General features: G+C 39.9%; 1 protein-coding gene across 3 annotated transcripts in view; it reads left to right on the forward strand.

The window, feature by feature from the left end:
* The window catches only part of PSD (pleckstrin and Sec7 domain containing), a 228879-nt gene that overhangs the window by 31062 nt on the left and 175661 nt on the right, over positions 1-22156 (forward strand). For 2 of the 3 annotated variants that reach the window (XM_075216623.1, XM_075216625.1), the window contains exon 1: positions 13266-13428. The exons of the other annotated variant lie outside the window; for it this stretch is intronic. The gene's annotated coding sequence lies outside the window, so the exon portion shown is untranslated. Of the gene's footprint in view, positions 1-13265; positions 13429-22156 lie in introns of those variants that run through there. 3 annotated transcript variants of the gene reach the window in all.

A 22156-nucleotide genomic window follows, 5' to 3' on the forward strand; every position in this document is an offset into this window, starting at 1 on the left:
CTAAACAAGGCTAGTGTGTATGCAGTCCATGGACCTAGCGATCGGAACATCGATCGCATGTAAAATCACTCAGCATAAAAAGTTGGTAGAAATTTCTGTAGTGTGTACCCAGCTTAAGCTGAAACACAATTAACAAAATTACATACAAAAATATAATACAATAGTTTCTTGTAAAATAAAAAGGAATAAACAACAGGAATTGTAAATTTACATATGATCAGTTTCTGTCTGTGGGAGAACAGGAAAAATAGGACACTTCTCAATATAAAATTGACTCCCAAAAGTGAACAAAACTGTTAGATTTACAGGACATTTTGAACATGCTGCGAGTACCCACAGCCTCCCTTCAGACCTAGAAAGTCTGTATAAATGAAAAGTAAATGCAAATACTTTTTAAGTCAGGGTTTATTTACAGTGGCCTAACTTTTTACCAGAATGTCCTACAAATATCATACTACCTCTATACAACAGGCCATAAGTTTCCCTTCATTTTCCATACCAATCTTGATATGATATTTGGAAAAATATGACATTTTCCTATGTCCTTATTCTCCTTCATTTAAATTTATCCCAGCTGCTCAATCACCCCATTGAGATGTCCTTAGATATTACAGCTATCACAGAATCACCAAGAATGTGAGGTGTATGCTTGTTCACTATCACTAATGTTATTGTGTAACCTTAAAGAGCAATTCCAAGAGCTTTAGTTTTACGACCTGTGCCATAAATTGGTATTGCGTACTTATCTGTATCTAGGTATCTGGAACTCTCCATAAATTGGTAGAACAGAAAACTTTAGAAATTAAATCAAAGAGAGAAAGTAAATTAGCCCCCCCCCTACTCGGTTCTAACCCCTGGCTGGACAGAGTTCATCTGAGCCACACCAAGTTAATACTATGAATATATTCACAAACACATATTTGCTGTTTTATATAACTAGTAATTAGCTTCCATATGACAGAGTAGAAGTGTGGTTATAAATTACTAGTGATGCCCATCTCTGTTAGGTGATAGCATGTACTTAAAATGTACTGCATCACTGATTTGTCCACATGTATAACTGAGCTCCGCAGTTTATAGCTTTATTTTCTTCTCAAGATTGATTTACATTGTGGCAATTTTCATATCGGTAACAATGTTAAGAGGCTCATTTTACGTAAATGTACTGTTGTAAAGTAAAAATAATATACAATTTACTTTCCAGTTTAGAAACCACATTAAAAGCAAAATTCTGTAACTCGCTTATTTTTATGTGCCCTCTATATTTTAGTTCCCGCTGGTTAGGTGGAGGATGGGTTGATGTCACCCCTAAAAAAAACCACCTGTTTTTAGCTAGCATAATATGCTGCATTGTCTATTATTAACTTCAAAGAAGTAATTCTCAACCTTTTTTGCTAAAGACTATGGGCCTGATTCAGAGTGGAACCCAAGGGTAAGCGAACTTGCAATTGAAAAAGTCGACCACAATGTATGCTGTGTGTATTCAGAGTTAAACATGCTTTCAGATCTGAATGAGTAGCATATGCGTCCGCTTTATAAAGGACAAACCCCTCAGAAACTTACATCCAACTTGTGAATATATGCAAAAAACATTTATTTTATATTTTTTCACAATTGCTGTGAAGCATTGTTTACATTTGAATAATCCTGCTAATACAGCAGTGTCAGGATGAGAGCATAAATCTGATATGATGAAATAGATTATTGAATGTCAGGACCCAAATAAAACTTTGCATGGCTACATATAAATGAACCTGATCTTTAACTCAGATAAATGTGTGACCAAATGTTTGTTGGTTTTTTTAAATGAAATGAGCCCAGTAGGAGGTAATTAAGTTAAGCAAACCCATTGTGAAGAGACCAGCTTAAGATATGCAGATCACAGACATCCATAGTATTTGATCATGTATTATCCTAGCTAATTGACTTCCTTTCAATAGGGTTGTAAACACAAACTAACCACTAAGTGTAAATTGGAGAGCCATATGCCTAGATGAGAATCTTGGAGACTCTTGTGTAAAACCAGTATGGTCTTTATGCAGGTATATAGAAATATGGACTTGAAAGGAAATGCCTTAATTTTTCATATTTTGGGAAATCTGGGTGCCACTGCATACTGAGGAGCAGAAATCACACCAGGGTTGTGAATGACAGTACGGGTGGTATCCGGGAACAGCTGAAATCATATATCTTTGGAAAAAGGTATGTCACATTGTCAAAGGTCATCATGTTTGGTATCAAAAGATGGACAGAGTCATAAGGGATTTATTAATGATAACATGGGATCAATGTCACGCTCTACAAAAAAGTTATATCACATAGTAGAATTGGTTAGTTAATCAGGCAACATGTAAATGGTGATTGAAAAAGTGTTACAGGCAACAACTCCCTATTGGCATTAAACCCTGCCCCTGTGAAGACCATCCCATTTCATGTTGCTTAAAAACCTGTGTTCTGAAAGAATATTTTAAACTGTTTTTCTTGTTATGTCAATATATTAATTGTTTATTCATTATTTTTCTTTATATCTGAATGCCCTGTATTTTTGTATATTAAATCTATAATTTAATAAGTTATGTCCTTGATACTCTAACGAATCCATTAGCCTATTAGAAGAAGAGATTGCTCGACCAGGTTAACCCTTGGAATGCCAGTGTGTGATTTGTTGATACATTTGATTAACAAGCTGTGTGTGCTTGTATGTACATTTGTGTAACAGTCTGGAGGTGTGAAGAGTTAACCCTGTGTGGGCTGGTGTGGGTTAGCTAGTTCGTGGAGCTAGAAGCCTGTGTGCCAGTGTGGAACAGTATATTGTGGTCCTATTGCCCGTTTCCAATAGGTAGTGGCAGAACCTGAAGTGTCTGGGGGTGTGAGAGCGCTGTGTTTGGGGCAATTCCGTAGGTCTATTACCTGTGTGATATGTAGAGAGAGACTGCGGGCTGAAATCGTGTGTGACCTCATACAGCGAACACCCCAAAGTCACGGCAGCTGGGAGCGTGTTCGTGACAAAGCAGGAACAACTTCCTGACATGCATACAGGTTTTTTTTTTATCTTTGCTACAACATGCTCGCCAAACCGTAATATATGGTTGTGTGAAACCCTGACTGGTGCTGTGTGGTCACTTAGTTGGGGTGACATGATGTAGTGTGGTACTCTACTCACTGTTGCACTCTTCTTCTGTTAGAGCTATGGCATGGATGTGACATCTATGACCCGAGGGTCCCTTGAATACTCAGTGGTGGTGCAGTGCAAACCCAAATAAATTTTGTGTGCCTGACCATCTCATAAAAGAATAAACATGCATTATATTTCCAATGCCTTCTCCTCCTACACATAAGTATAATAGCTCACAATATATAACGCCAACTCCACCAGCAGATATCTTAATGGTTACACAAACAGCTTCTCCAAATGCCTCCAGCACAATACTTCAACAAATGTTAATACTCTTAAATTGACTCCTGCACATTTTTTACTTAAGCCCAGTATCAATAATGACACAGATGAATGCCTGGAATTGGTGGGTGCAGTAGTTCCACACATGCTGAAAACACTGGGGTCTCTCTCACAGGTGTGAACAAACAATGGATATATTTCAGCAGTTCTTGCACTCACTCCAACCAGGATTAACAACTTCCCACTATCCAGAGACTCTGCTTTTCCTGACGTCAGTTTCCCAACCACAGGGCTCTTCCTCACTGTGGGGACTCCTCACTCCTTCTAGAGCAGTCACATTGTCTAGTTTAAAATACAGTAAAACAGATGAAACTGTGTGTAACACGGAGAAACGTGTCAGAACACTATTGGATTTTAGAACACTATTGGATTTTAATACAACATCTGGACATCGTTTTCCTGTACCCCGGGGTATTCAATGGATTTGCTAAAGTAAGTGGATGAAGCGATTGTATATATGGCCTCCGTGTTATCTATATTGGCTATCAAGCGCTGGATCATTGCGCTAAAGACTTTAATTACTGTTGCTGCAGTTGTTGCATGCTAAAGTCTAACTGTTTTGCCGATTAATATTAACGGAATCTGGAGAGCTTACATCTGATATAAATCATCAACGCTTATCCATTACAAAGGACCCTCCATTGTAATTAACCGCCTCAGCGGCACTTCTGCACTTGATAAATCATTACAATTATACCAAAGGAATATTTTATTAATGAATGCTATACACCGTTTGTTGCATGAAAAGTTAAATTTGCCCTTGAAACAAGGAGAGTTTATTAGTGCTAATCTGGACATTGCTTGTTCCCTTTATTTTTAGGGATTTGAATCATCTACACCGCTGCAGCGGTTGTATGTATGTTATTAAGCACTACAAGTATTTGCATTTAACCATCTATCAAGGTGTTTCTGTGAACCACTATCAAGTGTGTGTTATATATTCCTTTTCTATGAGTTATTGCTCATGTGCATCAGCTGATTTGTTGCCCGTGATTTGCATTTTTATACTGTGATCCTTAGGGGATTTGTATTTGGGATCACTTGATGTCCACTGAATGTTGATTTTGTATAATTATTTTATTGCATTTAACGATTTTGCTATTGCTATTATATTCAATAAATAGAAACTGTTGGATACAGCGCCCCTTATTGCTTTTTGTTACATTGTCTAGTTGCAGTGACCCCCATTAATGATATGGGAGCACTTTCCATGGGGGCTCTTATACAGGCAAACCTCCTCCCTCAATTCAGCTCCTGCTGCTAGCCACACTGCCTCTTCTGCAACCCAGCCTCACAGGTATAAGGTCGCTATGGGAGTACCTGCTAGAAGGACCTCTCCATCCGCTCTCACTGCCTTTCCTCTGTGGTTCCAGTAGCTGTCTGCTGTAGTTGATGATAGGGTATCCCTGAAGCTGAGGATCCCCCTTGCTGGTCATCATCAGCAGCAGCAGCTACATATGCAGCTCTGTACAGAGAACTCACTCACATCAGTCACTGCCCCATTGGAGCTTACAGTCTAAATTCCCTAACATACATACACACACACTCTACTTAATGGGGACTTTTTTGCAATATCACTGGCTCTTGTGGACCCTAAAATTAGTGCTCTTAAGGCACCCGCCAAGCACCCTCCTAGTCCACACTCCTCCTTCCTAGGTCCTGGCTTCAATATGTCTCCTCTACCTCCAAAACACGGGAAACCAAAACACAGGAAACCAGAGCCTATAACTAGCACAGGTGCGTTTGCGCTGCGCCATTGGCCACACACCCAACGATGACATGGCTATCTACATCATCGCATGGGCCTCCTCTCCAGGGGATGGTGCCACATCACAATGGCTTCAGGCATTACTGCCGAGCAACTACTACATTTTCAATAAACGCCTGCGAATCATTTGGTAAACTCTAATTACAAATGGTTTGCTAGTGTTCGGCATCATCATCATCCGCTACTTACACTTGCCTCTGACCTTCCGCAAATAAAACCGTATCTACGATTCTGTTGCAATCTGAATTTGTACGCAATTGTTTGAACACGCCCTTACTGTACTTTGATTATGTTTACACCTCCCCTCTCCTTTAGGCGAAAGGAGTCATAAGCAGCAAAATGCTTCAACATTTTTTCGCCTATGACTTTTTACGCGGTCGCATACATTCACTTTATGAACATGCGCAGTGTGAAGAAACGCAAAGATGGGGTTTGCAAACGGGTGTTCGTCTCACTCTGAATCAGGCCCTATGTTATGTTGTTGTTTATTAATTGTTAATAAAAATATAATGAACAGGAAACAGTGGCTTGTACAAAGATATATTGAAACATGACTAGTAATTAGTATATTGTTGGTTACTATACAGTATGTTTACAGAGAAGGGATCCACCTTAAATTGTTTAGTAACCTGTCATTTTATACCTAACCAATAGGATAAGACTGAAAACGATCAATACAAACAAACTGTTATAGTAAAGTAATTAAGAATAAAAAAAAAAAAGTCACAAGTTTTAGTCTATGCTAAGCAGGTAAATGTGTTATAAGATGTTGGGCTAGATATCTAGGCTTAGAAATAGTTAAAAATGAATGTAGACATAAAAGCAATAGGGAAAGAGCACTAGATACTGACTAGGTGCAGTGTGCAGCCTGCAAAATGGATTCAGCTGTTTGATTGTAATTAGAGATACAGAATATGGCGCCTGCTGAGGAAAATGGACAAGTGCTACAAGCAGAGAATACTAAGTAAGAAAGCATTGCAACCACTTGCTGCAGGCCAAACAAAACTGCTGCAGGATTCTCTTGTACATATGTCAATACAGTAGATTAATATAAGAATACTAATCCTGAACATATGCTTCAAAATGCAGTGATGTCTTAAGGCTTCCAGAAAAGTATCCAAGGATTGGCAAATATGAGAAGTTGGTGAGTCAAATGTAATATTTCACTGCTAGTGTTCTGTAGATGCATTGCAAAGACACCTAATACATCAAATTATATTTAAAGGTGTCTAGTGGTATGAGGCATTATACAGTATCTTTTTTCTCAACCTGTCACCATGAATGAACCAGTTCTGATTAAAGTGAAGGTCTACCTTTGGGTGGGTTTAATCAATGCTCCTTCACGTCATCTAGTAGATTGGCGCCAATAAGGATTATTTAGGAATTCTATTAGTATTAAAAAAAAAAAAATGACCCCTCCCCCATGTGAAAGTTGTTTCTGTTTTAACACACAAACAACAACACCGATACTGTAGAACTATCTTAAACTAATGAGGTGTGGGGGGTGATATCAGGGCTAATGTTGGAAAATATTTTTTTCCTCAAGAGTGTTAGATTCTCCAGCTGATTGTCACACATTGGAGTCTGGCTGTTACTTTTCAAATTCTCTCTGGCATGATCCCGCTACCCTTCCCTCCGCTCCAGAAACAGAACCCTGTGCCACAATCCTACTCTGTACAACAAAAGGTGCATGGCCCTTTAAGAGCAGCTCTGAACCTGTGGTCATGTGTTCTGACCTGTGACTCGCCCTATTCATCAGCTCAGCTATTTAAACCTGCTCTGTGCGCAGGCCTCTTCCAGAGTATTCGGCTCTATACCTTTACTCCAGCGGTCCTATTATTTTTGTGTATTCTGACCCAGACTGTTTCTGCATTCTCTTCTACTTGTCGTTTGGTACTGTTTATACCTGAGTGTTGCTGACCCGGCTGGTTTTGACACTCTTTCCATATGCTGATTTGGCACCCTGCAGTTGGTTTCTGTACCACTACCTGGTACATTGACCAGAATCTTCTTGCTGTTGATACAAGTTTGTCACACCTGGAGGCAGCGCTGAGAGCCGCAACCTGCGAACCCACCAGCAGTCACCATGTGCTTTTGTTTGCAAACCTTTTGTGTACTACCATCTAATAAACTAAGTTTTACTTAATGTGGCAGGGTTGGTGCCTCTTTCCTTCGTGCCTGGCCTGCAGACTCCAGCTCTTGTACTACTGTTATCTCTACTTTACTATCCCTTGTAATGGTCAACTGCATTTCATTTCGCATTGCGGCATTTGTAAGTTAGGATTTCACCTTGTGTTACCTTGCTTTTTGCGCAAAAATTCAATAAATCATTTAGGTTGTAGTACTGCTACTGGCCCCTTGGAGGACTCTTAACACACTATTGCATTCACTCATAAGACATCCAGAGCAAAGGTCTGACAGTCATTATCATCAACTTCTTTCCCAGATCAATCAGGTACTGATTTACTCTATAATAGCGGGACCCCATGCTATTGGACCAACCGGTCTAGCCTGTCACAGTGTAAACCAGCATCGGCCTAGACAGTTTAGGACTGGAGCCTCTATAGGGGGCCTACAAAAAAATATGACATCTGATGTAGAAAAAAGGTACTTAATACTTAATGATTTGTGTGAAGTACCATTGGTGTTGCAGGTGCCGTGCATTGGGGCTGTCATGGGCACTAGGAGTCTTTGCCCAGGATATCACCAGATGATGTTCTTACCAGAGTAATATAGCTGGCACTATGGTCTTCTGGTAGCAGGGTGACAACAGAACAGGAGAATCAGCAGATGGTGAGAGAATGCTCAAGGAAAGTCTATGACTAGCAGCAACTGGTAATGACTTAGATGTATGAACACGAGGAACCAGATGGACAAGTAAACGTGAGGAGAGTCAGTAGTCTGCATACAGCAAGTTGTACCACTGCTATAGTGAGGAGGAATGTCCAGGAGTAGAGAGGAGGTAGTGAAAGTCAGTGGTCTGCGTATAGCAAGTTGTACCACTGTCTATAGTGAAGGAATGGGTTCCAGGTGCAAGTAGGTAACGGGGAAGTCAGTGGTCTGCGTACAGCAAGTTGTACCACTGCTTATGTGAGAGGATACTTGAAACTGGTGCCAATGGGAAACAGGTGTCAGTGGTCTGCGTTCAGCAAATTGTACCACTGCTATATATATGTGAGGAGGGGCACGAGCAGATGAATGGAATACAGAGGATACACGGGCGGCACACGGAACTTGATCCCACGATGATAACCACAATACAATAATAACTGACAAGCGCTGCTTGAAGTATGCAAAGTCACTATAGAGATCCAGGTAATAGGAAACAAAGTCAATAGTAACAATAGCTTCAGTAGATGGAAGACTCCGGAGATGAACACAACACAGTCCAGACGGATATGCAACACAATAGCAAAGTCAATGGAAAGTATGCATACCGCGGTTCAGGAGAGCAGGCTGTCAAGGAGAAGTGCAGGGATACCTGAACGGCTGAACGCCGGCAGGAGGAGAGACCACTGGAGGATGGAAGCGGTAATCAGGTTGGTGCCGCACACGAAAGGTAACCGGTAATCAAAGGAGCAATACTCAGGAAGCAGTAGTAAGTAAAACTGGAAACATGATGAACACGGGAGAGTTGAGGCTGTCTGGTATCCGGCAGTAGTAGCGGAGGCAGCGGAGGGGAGACACGCTGAACACAAGAGAGTAGAGGTGGTCTGGAATCCGGCAGCAGTAGCAGATAGGAATCAGTGGAGAGCTGACACGATGAACACAGGAGAGTTGAGACGGTCTGGAACCCGGCAGTAGTAACGGAGGCAGCGGAGAGCAGACACGCTGAACACAGGAGAGTTGAGGCGGTCTGGAATCCGGCAGCAGTAGCAGATAGGATGAACACAGGAGAGTTGAAGTGGTCTGGAAACCACAATCGTAGTAGACAGGAATCAGCTGGAGCTGAATACACGAGGAAACACAGGAACACCTTCAGAGGCTCATGGGGAATGAGACTCCAAGATCAGGCAACTAGGTAATGATCACAGGTGGTTTAAATAGGGAGGGTTGCCTGATCCTCCAATTAATTAAAAGCAACAGGTACTGAAGGTTTCATAAGGGCTGCACATGCGCAGACCCTCAGGATGGCGGACGGCCACGGTTCCTGAACACAGGAGAAATGGCACTCACAGTCCGGTGAGTGACAGGGGCCCATGGAGATAATTGGGCCTGCTGCATGGCAGATGCAGAGGGTCGAGGTCCTGTCTGCACCGGGGCCCACAACTCACTAGTTCCGCCTCTGTACAATGCAATGTTTTTCCTTTTAAGATACCTGCGCATTTTATGAATGGCAGTGTGCCTCTACTTTTCCCTTTAATGTTTGCTACATTTTATCTTTTTCCACTTGTTTCTTTGCTGTTTATCTCTTGGTATCTTCATACTCAATGGCAATTGAAGTCCATATAGGATGTCCTTGATCAAAGGCAAACAGCTTGGGCAGTCTTCTTAATGACCATCTTCTTGACTACTACATATACCTTAACCACATTGGCCAATTTATTATGCTCACACTCAGGCCTGGTTGGCCTTTTCTAAGTTTGCTTATTGTGTTCCTCTTTCAGAGCCTCTACAGCTTGCACCTGAACTTCCTTATCAACCATCATGGAGGATACAACATCCCACAGCTTCATCAGATCCAGCTCTTTCTCAGTTACCATCTACTCAAGAAAGCTCATTCTTGTGCTTTGACCTGGGAATTTGGGTCAGTGATATGTTGGTTAAATGCTTCTTGCCATTTACTTTCTTCTTCTACCTAAATCTGAAATTGAGTCTTCCTTTTCTGTTTAAGCTTGCATAACTGGGAATCTCTTTTAGACCACTTTTGTTGTAACTGTTTTAGTTTATGCTCCATTTTCATCAAATCTCTTCATTTTAGCATTTTGGACTATAAATATTCTGACTGTCCATGTAAGAAATGTTCCTGGTTTTCCAGTTCTTATCTTATAACTTACTTGTCAACTTTGGGAAGTTGGCCTACGGGAGATCCAGGGGGAGGTGGGTGTATGGGGGTGGGGCTTGGTGAATCACATCATCATGGCCCCACCCCCTATACGGTCATCACACTTTCTAGCCTATTACAGCAGGGGCGGGGCCACAGTGACGCGTGAATCGCGTCCTAAGCCTCAACCCCACCACTTAACTAATGAAGTGGCCAGAAACCGAGAGTTTGCCCTGCTCTCCCAGGAGTCCTGGAGGACTCACAGAAATCCGGATGTCTTCCGGACATTCCAGAAGTGTAGACAACTATGTCTTAGAATATCAATTTTATTCTGAAGCTGCTCAGCTTATTGAGGAGGATCCCAATGCCAGGGTACAATGAATAGGTTGTAAAATAGCTCCACCTAACTCGTGACTATGACTATATATCTAAATGCACTAATTCACTAAAACATAACTTTTGTTTTTATGTTAAAAAAGTTAAACGATCCCAGACAGCAATCGTTATCAAGATAGAAACACATTACTTTCCCAAATGTTTTTAAAGTAACTTAAACGCCCCACTGTGCTTGTGACACATCCACAAGTAAATATAGATTACATATTCCACTGGGGCAGGACTGATGATGGTGAATGATTAAATATTCTCTGTAAATTGCTTAGTAATATTTAGGTGCTATATAAATAAGAGTTAATAAATAGATGACAGCATCACAATGTATTCTTGTGATACGTTACGTGCAGATAATCTATAATAATGAGTAAGGTCTGACCACTGGTGAATGTAATAAATATTAAACATTCATATACAGGTAGTGTACAATATTACTATAAAGCCACTTAAATAGGAAATTGGCGCACCACGTACAGCCAGTACGGCCTGTATGCAGTGCAACATTGAGTCTACCAAGGCCTACAACGATGCATGGAAGGGATGCAGCACCTTTTTTGCACAATAAAGTCACTGTAATGACGCTTGGTTGATATAAAATGCTTTCTCAGGCATCGTTCCAGACTATACCATAAATGCTGGATTGGGTTCAGATTTGGTGACTGAGAAAGTAATCTGAGGATGGTGTAACCACAACAGGAAGTACCTATAAATAGGCTCCCACAGTGAGGTTAGTGAAAACAAACCCTTCCACTGGCAAAACATCTATTTTCTCCAGGAAAGAGTATTATCACCAGTGTGTAAACCAACCCCTGTGCTATATACCTAAACCCACATTTAAGTAAAGGCCATGTGAGCTAGTCCTGTGTGCTTGCCCACAGGCTTAAGTTTGTCAACCAGCCCCTGTTAAGGTCGCAAATACAGACATACCTTCAGGTAATCTAATATCATTTATAAGCATAAAAAGTGATTAGTACCCTTCAGCGTTACAGGGAAGGCTGTTACAGATTTATTCAACCAAGAGTCTATGAGTAGAACAATATTATACAGTACTACACCTCTCACATTAACAATGGGCTCCTCTGGTGGACCAGACAATTCTTATAGGAGAGTAAATGCAGACTTGGGCTAATCAGATGTTTCTCCAACAAAAGAAAAAGTTTGTGTTCACATAAATGTACTCCATAAATCGATCAGATGGATAATGATGGGAGCTTCATTTGATAAATACTTATTGATCACTCATAGCCTTTAGGCAAATTACAAATAACTTTCTGATGACTGAAATCTAATTATTGTACGTTGTGTTCACTTCCAATCAAATGTTAGTAGAGAAGCATTACTTGACAGGGTCCTGATTATTCTTCTTGTTAAATCTCAGTTAAAGGTGGACAATTTATCCTTAAAGTGTTCTTTTAGATATAATTGTTTTAATGATTTATACTGTTCAATTTGAAAAGGTTTAAATCATTTTGTATATTTTCCAATAGTAAAATTTCTTGGCCTTGCCCTTTGCTTTTTGAGTTTTTAGTGGGTGTCCATTTTGCCACTGTCTGGTAATCCTCCTTTCATGTTTAATACACTTCATGTAAATTTGGGAATCATTGCTAATGTAGTTTTGTCCTTTGGTTTATCCAATAAAGGTTGCTGGTTATTCACATAGCTAGATTCTACCCCTTTCAGTATCACAGCATTATACAGTATATGGCTTCTCTAATACTAGTGTTGTCACTGTTGAAACCTCTTGGTATTTAATTTGGTCCACATGGTTTAGTCTGTGGTATCTAGTTACCATCCATATCAAAGTTTCAGTCCCGGTCAATGATCATTATCAAAATAAAGATATTGTAAATAAATAGATTACTTTCCCACCATCTTTTAAATAGAGTAATAAACAATAACACTGACCAATCCCCAACGCTTGTGACACATCTGCCATTACATCATGACATATTCTTGTAAGAAGTTACTCATGCTTAAAGGATGACAAGAACTGGTGAAGTAAGGAATATCAAAAATATCATCATCAACATCATCAACATTTATTTATATAGCGCCAGCAAATTCCGTAGCACTTTACAATTGGGAACAAACATTGATAAAACAATACTGGGTAATACATACAGACGGAAAGGTAAGAGAACATGTATGTACTTACCATATTATCACTATTGAAAAGTGCACAAATAGTAGCAAGAGAGACAAATATAAGTACATTTTAATCAAAGTTTTTGGAATGGAAATGTATCTATATGTATATTATATAGCATATATCTTTGTGTATGTGTATTTTTTTTATTTAATCAACATTCAGCCTTTTCATTTAGTATTCCCAAGACACTAATTGCCTATTCTAAAAATAGAAAGAGCATATCTTAAGATAGACTACTGTTTTTCTGTATTGACATGAAAGTGCATCTCTTCTGCAGCAGCTGATGAGTAATTGGGTGCTGTACATTACATTTGCAATAGAGTTGATGGTTACTTGCCTGTGACCTTGCCATCAGCCACCAGGACAAAAGCACTTCTTCCATCTGCCAGCTAGAGTCTTAACTGACAAGGCAGGCCCCCAGTGTGATAAACAGGCGCCGATTGGCTGTTAGTGGCGTCCGGGCTTTGAATGACAATGGATGAGGGAGTGAGGAAAGATTGGGATTAATCCTGCGGTAAAAGGCTGTTGCTAAACTCTAACAGCAATATAACTGCTGAATGGATAGAATGAATACAGTTTGTACGACCAGTCTCTGCAATCAGCGGCAGATGTCTTCCTTGTCTGTCTGATATGGAAATAAAGGAATGCAACAGAATGAAATATTCAGGACACCATGGGTGAGTAATGAACTATGCAACCGGCTAGCTTAATTAGCTTCTCTCTCTTTACTGCTTTATACAACAGATGAGAAGGTGACAGTGAAAATGTGACTAAGGAATATTGTGCTAGAACCAATCAGATCTTGATTAGTGGTTTTGTTTGGATGATTCCATGCAGTTTGTTACTGAACCTTTTCATGTCTGTAGGGCCCTGATAAACATTGTAAGTAAATAGGATTAAATATGGAAACAAACTCATTTTCTTCTTGAAACACACTGGTTATGTTTTTATATGCTCCTAAGATTTCTGCACACCGTCAACAACATAGAGATGGATTAAACAAACGTGTATTGTATGTGAGATTATAATGTAGCGTAGAGAAAAACATGCAACATATATAAGAAAGCAAGGGATTTATAAGACTAATAAGAGACTTAAACAAGCCCATATATAAGGGGATGCTGTAGTACTGCATGCTAAGCTGCAAAACTGAAGGTTTTGGATATCAGACAATTAATGTTACATGCTTGTTTTTGGAATGCTTCTTGCCAGAGACAAAATTGTACTCGAGCTTCATAGATCAGAGGAATTTCCGTGATATTCTCGCTATATAGTACATTTGGCCACACTGAAGCACAAAACTGCTGAATGATATCATATGGTACCATAAACTAAACAGGCTTAGTAACAAAGATGGTACTTTCAGATTGTTTAGGATCCTTTCTGATGGTTTCACCAGCCGGTGCCACTGAGAGGCAATTGGCAACACTGTCAGCTGGTAACCATAGGATATGTGTTTAAACATATTGTTTTGCTTTGTCACTGAGGGATTTATTTTGGTGCTTGTCAGATCATTGCAGGAAAGCATGCCCTGTTGTTTACCACTGTTCTATGGAACGTTATAGTTTTGTTCCAGTATATTCATCCAATCCAACACACACAAAACACATTTTAACAATCAGTGACACTATAAAAGGAGCTGTCACAATTCATAAGTGAGTAGTTATTAACGTTATCATATATAAAGGACAGGATTTATTTTCTTTTGTAAAATTTATAAGCAAAAATGAAGAAAATGATTGCTCTTATATTATGTCTTATTATAATTAAATGAATTACTTATATTTGTAATGACATGGATCTTATTGGTTAGGGGTGGGTAATTTTCCTAAACATCCAGATAATCAACAAAAACAACAAGTAAGACCACAAATAAAAATTAATCAGTAAAACAGAATGCTTTTGAAGCATTTTTGAGTTGTATGCTAATAATATGAATTAAAATTAAATTAATGTGACAATCATTATCCTAAAGTTCTTTAAAAATATTTTACCTCAAAGACTATTTAAAATTTAGTGACGGTGCCAATCCTCATTTTATTATTTTTGTTAATTTGATTTTTATCGGCATATTAATACTCCTAATAAGGTTCTTGGCACTTCTTCTTTATGACAGATGCCATCTATAGCTTATTATAGAAACAATTATAACATTTTAGCAGCCGATGGCAAGAAAATTGGCTTTAAGTATTGGCAGATAGACCGGCTAATCTTTTCAGTTTTACTACAAGGCATATTATTTTTTTTTCTTCTAAGCGTGAAAGTGATTAATCTACAACAAGTTCTATTATACTTTCATGGCAGTCTCACTCATGAACTTAATAATGTAGATGCATTTTAAGTGACAATTTGTAGCCAAAATTGCATTCATGTGTGTTCTATTTCTGGTCAATGTATAAAATGTACTGAGACCATTTATTATTTTTGAAAGTTATTATTATGAATGCCATAATTGTGGTCGGCTTTGTCGACATTTTGATAAATAAACACACACAGTAATATATACACCACTTAGAGTAATATAAGATCTATGTTTAATTTACTGCATTCCATGATGGACACAAGACATAAATACAATGTTGCTAGTGTGAATATATTATCATGAACTACTCTAGAACGGTTGAGGTTTCTTCAGGTAGGTGTAGTCCACATAAGGTTACAGGACTATATATACTACCAGAGACGTCATGCTAGGTACACAGGTGTAATTTCCTTGGTATCCAAATTGGCTCCTTTGGGAAGACTGAGAGATTTGGCATACCGTAGTTACTGTATTAGATTCTCTCATATGATTTGGAACTTGTGCATTATTTTGATTTGGCTAAATACCAGTCTCCCTTGACTCCATTCTGGGATAATGCAATTTGTCCTACAGGTTTCTCTACTATTCAATCTCATACCTGGAAAAAGTTGAAGCAAAGTCCCAATCTAAATTATGATTTTAAAGATGGAGCAATATGCTCTCTAGCATCACTTTCTGAGATGCACAACATCTCCTGAACGGGACTGTTTTTATTATTTACAAGTATGTTCTTTTTTGCAAGCTATTCTAAGAGACCAGCTGTTCAGACCTTTTACTCTCTTTAAGAGGATTTGTTATTAATCCTTCTGAGAAAAAGAATAACTTCCGTACTATACAATATGTTATGGTATGTTAAATTAGAGCCACTGATGAAATATGAGACTGACTGGAAGAAAGACCTCGATACTCTCCTCACCTCTCCAGAGGAAAATTTTTTGGTTGAAAATTTATTGTCTCCACTCTAGTTAAGGAAAATGCAAGGTGGTATATAGTTCCTGTTTTTAACATTTATCTGTCCACTTACACTTTATGTTGGTGATCAAAGTTGGGTTTTCTATATATGGTGGTCATGCCCAAAGAGTTCTTCCTTTTGGAAGGCTTTCCACAATTTGTTATAGAACACACAGACTAACACCTTTCTGAATCCCTGGTCAACTCTCCTACATCTATCTATCTCTAATCTCAGAGGTTCAGACATAATAGCTTTTCACTGTAATGCTCCCTCTGGTGTCGTTGTTTACAAGTGACTCGATGTGTCGCCCTGGCTCTAGGACCCAGAGGAGACACACCAGGAATGTTGCTTAGCAACATAAGGCTGATATGATCAGAACCTGTGTGGGGCGAGGGTGACAGCCAGGGCCCAGGGCAGAAGGGGTGAGATCCTGGGATTCCCTCAGCAATCTGGGGAGCGGGTGTATGGCCTGCTGCCACGAGGAGCCAGAGTACATCATGAGAGAGAGAATATGAGTGAAATGGGACAGATTTGAGGGAGAAATTACCTCAGAATGTGGCAGGATGATGGATAGGGGAGCTCAGTCAGGGGGAATATAGAGCAATGCCTCACAATATAACAGCATGACTGAGACACAACATATGAGTGAGTGACCCAGTGACATCCTGCTGGATGCAGAGAGGCAGCAAACATGTGAAATGTTACCACTTCAGAGGAGGGGTGAGCACGGCTGAGAGAACACTATCCAGTGTAGGTCAAAGCCCCAGACCCATAACTAGACATTTTAGTGCCCTGAGTGTGAGAATGCTGGTGTCACCCCCAACACCCACCACCCTCCCGTCTTGGTTGAAGTAGATGCTGTTTCCAAGCCACTGCTCCCCCTAAGTATTGCCCTAGTTACAGCCTATGGGGTAAATTTACTAAACTGCGGGTTTGAAAAAGTGGAGATGTTGCCTATAGCAACCAATCAGATTCTAGCTATCATTTTGTAGACTGTACTAAATAAATGACAGCTAGAATCTGATTAGTTGCTATAGGCAACATCTCCACTTTTTCTAACCTGCAGTTTAGGAAATATACCCCTAGGTGTATAATAAAAAACAAACAAACAAGAAATGAAAATCCTTAGACCCTATTCTATTCCAATGCTGTTTCTATCTTCCTCTATGTCATCCAGTTATTTTATGTGCACATTGCCCTCAAACTCTTTTGGTGCATCCATTTTCGGTTTAGGAGGGAAATTATTTATGAGCTCCGTGATTGTATCTGGCCTTCTTACCTGTGGCCGCTGTCACTCTAATCGAAAAGGAATCTCCAGTAAGGACATATTGAGGAGGAATTGACAGCACCCCTCTAATCTGCCAAACCTGGGCCACAGTAGGCAGTGTGTTCCCCTTCTCTATGCTCATATAGTCTGCTCAGCAGGAAGTTTCAAAGCCTGGCAGGGATGGGTGTGATGGAAAAATAGTGACACTGGCAGGGGCTGGCTGGAAAAGGTTTCCTTGGGGGGCGAGCTCACAGCACTGGTCCGCAGTGCATTACTAGCTGTCCATCTCTATGACGACCGTTCCACTTTAAAGTGTTTAAAGCATTTTTAAAATGATTTTCACCTGCTGTCGCCATCATGAGATGGGAAGCCTTCACTTGCATAAGCTTGCAAATCTCATAGAACATAGAAACATAGAATTTGACGCCAGATAAGAACTGCTTGGCCCATCTAGTCTGCCCATTTTTTATTAACCTATGGTACCATAGACCCTATTTGACCATTTATTCTTTATAAGGATATCCTTATGTCTATCCCAAGCATGTTTAAAATGCTCTACTGTATTAGCATCTACCACCTCTGATGGGAGGCTATTCCACTTATTCACTACCCTTTCTGTGAAGTAGTTTTTTCTCATATTTCTGAACATACTTGCCTTCAGTTTCTGTGCATGTCCTCTTGTTATAATATTTATCTTCCTTTGAAGAATGTTTCCCTTCTGTACCTTGTTCAAATGCTTGACATATTTGAAAGTTTCTATCATGTCCCCCTTTCCCTTATCTGCTCCAAACTATACATATTAAGATATTTGAGTCTTTCCGGGTAAGTTTTGTGCTGTAGGCCATGCATTTTCGTTGCCCTTCTTTGTACATTCTCTAATGTATTTATATCCTTCTGGAGATATGTCCTCCAGAATTGAATGCAGTATTCTAGATGAGGCCGTACCAATGACCTATACAGTGGCATTATTACTACTTTCTTTCTGCTACTGATACCTCTCCCTATGCAACCAAACATCTGACTTGCCTTCCTCATTTCTTTGTTACATTGCTTACCTGCCTTTAAGTCACCTGAAATAGTGACTCCTAGTTTCCTTTTCTCTTCAGTAGTTTCCATTATTATGTCATTAATACTATATTTACCTTTTGGATTTTTGAGACCCAAGTGCATGATTGTGCATTAAACTGTAGTTACCACTCTCTTGACCATTCCTCATACATTCCCTTGAATACCATTTGCAATGTCTACAATAAAGATATTAAAAAGCACTGGTCTCACCACCATCAGTGTTATTACTATCGCCGGCGAAAACTCCCATTTTTACTGGCAATAGGACCTTTCATCCTATAAACAATTTGTTTTTTAGTGCATGCAACTTCAAGGAAGAGTGACTTAAAACCCCATTAGCACATGGTTAGTGCGTAGATTCCTATTCAGTAGCTCAACAAGTATAATTACAATCAGAAGATTGTGCTTTCCTGTCATCCTCAAGAATATCCAGTGGTCCAAGTGGACATTTAGAAGAGGTGGTATGAAAAATGTAATGTGAATGGAGTTTGATAGTTTTACAGTGAAGGCAATAGGAGAGACGGCAGCCAGCAGGATTCTATACATGAAAGAAGAAGGTAAGGAGTGAAGAGTGGAGAAGTGAAGAAGAAGGGTAGGTGTGAGCGTTACATGCAAAATAGTGTTGGGGCAAATAGTAGAAGAAGGTGGGGGACAAAGAGAGACAGGGGAAGAGGTGCACATACAAAGACAGGCACACAAAGTAAGGGGAAAGAAAGGGGCAGACACACAAAGGGACGGGATGGAGAGAGGCACACATTGGGGGAGAGGTACACATACAAATTGGAGACAAGAAACACAAAGGGGGGGAGACAGAGACGGGGTGATAGATACAGGCAGACAGACACACAGCAGGCGGTGGGGGAAGTATGCAGACAGCAGAAAATGACTGGGGAGGAGGAAGTCTGCCAAGTAGACACACATACAGCTGTGGAGAAGCAGAGAAGAGGTCAGGGAGAGCGCATGTGCAATGTGCCACACCCCTTATGTGATCCAAGTGACTACATGCCGATCACTAAAGGGACTAGGCCTGCATCCCCAGTAAGCTCTGCACTCGCCGTGCTCTGACAATCTTTGCATGGCTGAACTGGGCACATTGTGAGCTAAGCTGCCAGTACAACTACCGGGCTACCGTGGCAACCCCTCTGTCTTGCTCCCTGGGCAGTCACAGGGACCGCACCACCCTTGTTATGGCACCACTTTAATTGTTACTGTTCTATTAATATATACATGTTAAATGTTTAAGAACTGTGCTGGAGGAGACCGCAGCTGTACTTGATTATTGCAACCATTATAGAATGTGCTGGAATGTAGAAGGATTTTGTAATATAAAGATGGTCTGGCGCCCAAGTTTGTGAGAACTGTTTTACTGCACCACCACCTTACTGCACCACATGTGTCCACCCTCTTGAGACATTGTCCTATCACCTACATCTGCAGGCATGTTTGGTCAATTATGCCCACACCCAAGCGCTAGCCAGGGCAGAGAAGAAATCACAAGTGAGGAGGTGCATAAACTACCCATGCACCCCAGGACCACACACACAGTGACAGGGGTTACATCACATTTTACATGTAGCAAAATGTTTAATAGTAATGTATTGGAATCAATCTATACCACCTCCTTTTCATGCTGTTAAAACAGAATGCATTATATAGCATCAATGGAAAAGGTAACATATGATCTACATGGAAGGAGATAAATGCAATCCGATCTGAGGACAAAGTTTTTCAGGGCAGACCTGCTCTATTATGGGTGTATTGAGTTTAGGCATTTTAAAAGTAACACCTCTAGCAAAAGCCTAAGGCAGGAAATATCAAAGATATCTCCTACATTAGGTTAAGTATCACATTAAACCAGTCCCCATCATTCTCAATAGGGACTGCGGTCTGGGCCAATTGAACAAGCTCCAAACAGTCTAACTTTTCAGAGCTTGACCCTGATGACTAACATCATCAGAAGATGATGTTGGCGGCTCTGCCCTATAGGGAGGGCATCGCAGGAGAAGGATCTTCAGATCCCTCCCCGCAGGTTTCCTGCTCTCCCCTCTGTTAACTACTGCAAAATGGTTCTGCGGATGCGTGACCTAAAGTCGTGCTTGCGCAGAAAAGACTCTGGGTCAGAACACTTTACTTGGTAGTTTAGTAAAGTCATCGCTTGAACAGCCTCCTAACGGATACGCTGTCCCGGCATGATTTTTTTAATAAATGGCCACGAAATATCATCACTTAGCATTGCGATAAGGGAGGCTATTTAATGAGGGACATATGCGACCATTCATAAATAGGCCCCTTTGTGATATATAGATTGTGTGATACTTAAAATAAGCTCTAGATACAATTCCTACTAAGAACATAGGTGACACTCCTATCTCTCCTTCATTCACTCTATTTTATTTTCTTTCTCCTTCCTATGATCAACTTTCCCTTTTCCCTTCCCTTCCCTTTCTCGTTTTCATAAAGCAATAGATATCTGTAGCAGTATACACACACTCAGTTACATGGTTTCAATTGTATTTTATTTAGGACTGATTACTATTGTAATGGCTGGTATTTTGTCATCCTGAAATAAAAAAGTTGTTTTAAAATATGATACTGGACTGCATTCTGCTAGAACCCTTTTGGGCAACCAGAGACATGACAAATCTGCTAATCCATTGCTTGTATAATATATGTTCCAGTGTGTTATAGTAAGAGTGGCTTATGACAAGATCATGCTTGGAGATTTGCTCCATTTTCTAAGCAGCCTTTTTGAGAACCTTAACCTATACCAAAAATATTTGTATGCATATAATATTTTTAAATCACTCGTAAAGGGGATGTGCCTATAATACATTTGATGATTTGATGATTTTTTGGTATAAAGGATGTTCTCAGTAATGGGTAATATATGGATTCCCCATTGTGTTTGCTGGGTTTGTTTTGTCTTAATTCTGTCTACAGTTTATATTCACCTTCAGTCACTGGAACGTGCTTCTGATGATTGCAGAAAGATAAGTCTGCCTCTCTTACTCATATACCGGGAATGCTGATGAGTTGAATTCTCCAGCACCAATATGAACGTCTTGATGCTAGCATGCAACATGTAACCGGTTTAATCCAGACACCTATTTGGAGAACATTATGCCGAGTGATGAGTCAACCAGGAATGACATAGAATGACATAGAAACAGGATAATGATGATGGTGTGCACAGAACAATGTACCTGTGAGAAACAGAAAACTGTTTTTTCTAGTGAGCGAAGGATGTGAACAGAGAGGGGTAGCTCAACATAGGATAAATGTGTAAAATCATGTTAAGCAGGTTTCATCTTAACATCTGCAGTTCAAATATACTATGAAAGGCTCCAAACATTGTGTATTCCTGACATGTTACAGTAAGGTTCAAGATTGATGTGAGTGCTTAGTGCTTGACAATTTTATATTATATGGCAAAATGAGATTGCTTGACATGGAGAACACTTACTAAGATTAGTTTTAAAAAAATGTCTTTCAGTACCATAAAATTAATGTACTTCAGTGTATTTTTTTTATTTCATAAACAAACCTCATAATAGTTAAAGCATCACTTGGACATCTATGTTTTTAGAGATATTTTCATATGTAACAGAATACATCCTTAAGTCCTCCTCCAATTGGATGAAGTAAGGGAGCGGTTCATACACCAAAAATATGCATTGTGTGCCTATGGTCCATCATTATTTGTGTTATGAATGTTTAATTAGCTGCTTCTTAACATCCTTACAGATTTGCGCACTTATGCTGTGACGACCGTCTTGTGCACCTCAGATGGTGCTCTACACCTATAGAAGTCCAGGC

Source organism: Mixophyes fleayi, chromosome 6 (genome assembly GCF_038048845.1).
Source record: "Mixophyes fleayi isolate aMixFle1 chromosome 6, aMixFle1.hap1, whole genome shotgun sequence".
NCBI classification, from domain to species: Eukaryota; Metazoa; Chordata; class Amphibia; order Anura; family Limnodynastidae; genus Mixophyes; species Mixophyes fleayi.